The following is a 3979-nucleotide window of genomic DNA, read 5'->3' as shown; positions in this document are numbered from 1 at the left end:
TGTTTTGTGGGCAAATAAGCTAGCTTCTTTGCAAGTTATAACTTTTTCGCCGGGAAGACGTTTTCGGGACGCTGTCGAGTAGAACACACATGCCACTATGTTTAGAGCTGCGTAAATTTGGCGCAGCTGACTCCTAAATGCTTGGTGGTACCGAGATTTGTTAACTTGTTACTTCCAATGTTATGGTAAAATGACAGCACTGTCTTACATTCAGTAGCATGCGTAAAAGTTGAATTCAATCAATCAATCACTTTATTTCAGCTTCTTTTACAAAACTGAGGGTGGCAAGAAAAAAGCAGTCATTACGACCGCTTGACAAGCCTCGCCACCCCTACAAAGAGGCAGTTTGGTAGCGACTGTGACGGTTACATACACTTGTAACAACGCAAAGGTACATGGAAAGACAAGGCGTGTAAAATACATGCTCAAAAGGAAATATTTTTTTTTTGAATACGTGCATAAAAAGAAACTTTTTTTTTCAAATACATGCATGAAAGGAAACTTCTTTTTTTTTTATTAGCATGGACAAGTAGTATTTCCGCACAACAGAATAAAGGTTTTACACAAAATTTACAGTTCAATGCAATAGAGTTCTATACATGGGTACACATACTGTGGCACCTAGCTTGAAAACACATTTCGAATAGCCGAGACAGACATGCTGTGTAACGTGTCGTAAAATGGCGTGTTCAAGTATTTCGGAAGAATGTATTTTAGTGTGGAAAAGCCATAGTTTGTTCTGCATCGTGGTAATGAATAGATCATACGCTGTCGTGTCACATACGGTGTCCGATGTGGTGTAAGTGTCACAATGCCGGAAAAAAATGCGTCGTCTTCGGCTATTATTTTTTATAGAACAATGAAAACCTGTAATCGAACATTCTTGTTACGGGTATCATTCTGTACTGCTGGTAGATAGGACGTGTCGGAGCATCATACGGTACATTAGCAATTACGCGAAGTATTCTTTTTTGCAGTACTAGAAGCTTCTGGATGTTAGATGCTGTGGTTTGTCCCCATACAAGGAAGCAATACGATACATAAGAATAAAAGAACGCATAGTACAGATTAAGCTTGGTTTTGGCGGGTAGAATATGTTTATTCCGCGAAGTTATCCCAATATATCTGGAAAGGGATAGGCACACTTTGCTTACGTGGGCGTCCCACGACATAGTAGGAGTAAATACCACTCCGAGTAATGTGAAGGTTTCCACGTACTCAATGGGGGCGTTGTCGAAGTAGAGTGGTGGCACACTGCCTATATGCTGCCCCTTCGGATGGAACAATAAAGCTTTAGTTTTTAGTTTGTTTATTTTGAATGAGTTCAGAGATGACCACTCAGATAATGATGACAAAACTGTATTTGCGCTGCTAGTTAGTTCTTTAATGTCAGGTGAGGACAAAAATAGACTGGTGTCGTCAGCATATATGATGTATTTAACTAAATTACTGATGTTGCATACGTCATTAATATATATGTTGAATAGGAGTGGTCCCAGAAGGCTGCCCTGGGGCACGCTGTTTGTGATTGCTAACAAGTCCGAAGAGCAGTGATTTAAAGCGACATACTGGCGACGAGCACTGAAATACGATTGAATGAGACAGAGGGCGTGGCCACGTATACCGTAGTGGTCGAGTTTTTTAAACAGTTTCGTGATTCAGTGTATAGAATGCTTTGCTAGATTCTACAAAGACGCCTAAGTTGAGGTGTTGAGCTTCGAAGTTATTTAATATGTATTCTTTTTGATCAAGCAGAGCATGCTCAATTGATCTATGCTTGGTGAATCCATACTGACAGTTGGCTATTACACAGTGCTTCTGTAGGAAATTGTAGTATCGTCGATGCATTATTCGCTCTAGCCGCTTGGAGAAAAAAGGTAGTACAGATATTGGCCTGTAATTTCCTAGAACGTTTTTATCACCTTTTTTATAAATAACCACAACTTTGGCCACCTGCATGGCAGCGGGAAAACGTCCTGTGCGAAGCGCGGTATTGTAAATATGTGTGAGGCATGGCACGATCAAAGGTAGTACGTATTTTACAGGTAAACTTTGAATAATACTTGGGTCAAGACTTGTCGTGTTCTTTAAACTTTTGCACACTGAGTAAACCTCAGCTTCGTCGGTTGGTTCAAGAAACATCGATTCGTTTAGCCTGTCGCCCAAAAAATCGAGACATACCTGGATTGTACTGACTGCTTCCAACTTCAGTGAAATATTGGTTGAAGGCATTTGCAAGGGACGGCCCAGCTATTTCCTTGCCATGCATAACTAGGCTCGCGAGGTCCTGATGTTGGTTATTTCGATTTAGCAGAACATTTAGGCGTCTCCACTTTTCTTTCGGGCGGTCGGAGAGATGCGCATTAAACAAATTATTATAGTAGGCAGTCCTGGATGATTTAATTTCGCTATTTAAGGAAGAAACCGTCAAGGAAGAAACTAGTAATCGGAACACTTTTCTTCGCGCTAAGGGACAGCACAAAGTGTCATGAGAAGAGTGGACAACGCACTGAAAAAAGTCGCGTAACTCTAACAATAAAAATAATGTAACCAAATTAACTAGCACGACTTGAAGGGAGAGGTGATGTAGATGATTTGGCGATCCCGCTCGTGACAAAAGAACACGTACAGAATGCCACAAGCAATGGCGAAGCCGGCTACTGAGATTCATCTGGAAAGACTTCCCAATGCCTATACGCAGTATCTCATGACCTTTCATTATTACCTTGAGCGGTCATAATCTATCAAAAACGATATTATTTTACTTCGAAAGGAAGAGAACGTTTTATGACTTCAAACTGGGAGGCAGTTCACGCAGAGCAGCTGACGCCCTTGACACACATTTATTGGGCCGTTCGTGACACTGTCTTGGTATTTAGCAGCAAGATAGGAAAAAAGAGAACAATATAGAAAGCTGTAAAAAAGCGTGCGTTGCTCAACACCTGTGCCTTCGCTCCGGAATCAGCACGGTAATGATTGCATCGTCAGTATAAAGCCACATGCCCATACGAGACGCTGCTGTTTCTACCTCATGTTGCACCGCTACCAAACAACAGAGCAAGGACTTGTGCACCGTTCGTGTTTTTTGGTAATATCATGGTAGAATCCACTTATCCTATGGTCAGCATCCTATGACATATCGAATAGGCCAATCCGGTGATATTTTGCGCATGCGAAAAACGCATTGTCCAGGTCGACCGTTTTCTGCTAAGGAGTTCCGATAAACGTTTCCGCCTTCCTGATTTGCGCCAGCGGATCGTGCCGTGTTAAATCCTTCGAAGGTAAGAACAAGGAAAGAACTGACCGCAAGTTTCACTAAAAATTCTCCAGATGTTGCTAGCAGTTACCACAAATAGTATTTCCCAGAAGGAGGCAAGCATTGCGATATGCGAAGGAATGAATGAAGGGCTGCGCGAAGCGTATAAAAAATCATGGAACGTGTGGGTTGCGCCGTTATGTGCTCCGTGCGTAGGTTGGAAATCTCGGCGAGTACTTATTCTCCCTTGGTCTTAAGGGGATGAGCGAAATGTCGGCGCTCGAGTTGTATTACTAAAAACGGGTGCAAACCCGTTATTGTGACCTGCCGCCTGTTCTCTACAGTTTATCATGCAAATTTTAACATTCTATGTTACCGGTGGCTCTGTAGCTGGAAATATTCTTAAAAGTAAGTCGGAGTGTCCTTTGTATCTTCTCTATGTGTCGTCCTGTGGCACTGCAAAAATCCTGCTAACAATTATTATTCGACAATCCCAGCGTGAGGGTTGAGGTATGGCGCGTGCATCGCAAAATTAAGCGGTAGCTGTGCGGCATGTCATGTGCATGATGCACTCGGTGATGATGTGAATTTAGCAGCACCACATATTACCATTTATTATTTATTTTTATTTATTGAATACTGCGGACATGCTGTATGTCTAAGAAGGAGAGGAAAATACATACAGTGGAAAAGCAAAGCAAGTAAGATAGTACCGAACAATAT

The 3979-nt window shown here is 41.9% G+C and overlaps 1 pseudogene; it reads right to left on the bottom strand.

Moving 5' to 3' along the window:
- Window positions 1-530: 530 nt before the first annotated feature.
- On the bottom strand, window positions 531-1187 carry LOC144105387 (uncharacterized; annotated as a pseudogene).
- Between the last annotated feature and the right edge of the window lie 2792 nt (window positions 1188-3979).

This window comes from Amblyomma americanum, chromosome 9 (genome assembly GCF_052857255.1).
Source record: "Amblyomma americanum isolate KBUSLIRL-KWMA chromosome 9, ASM5285725v1, whole genome shotgun sequence".
Taxonomy (NCBI): Eukaryota; Metazoa; Arthropoda; class Arachnida; order Ixodida; family Ixodidae; genus Amblyomma; species Amblyomma americanum.
Note: the sequence above shows the minus strand (reverse complement) of the source record. Positions and strands in the feature narration are given on the sequence as shown.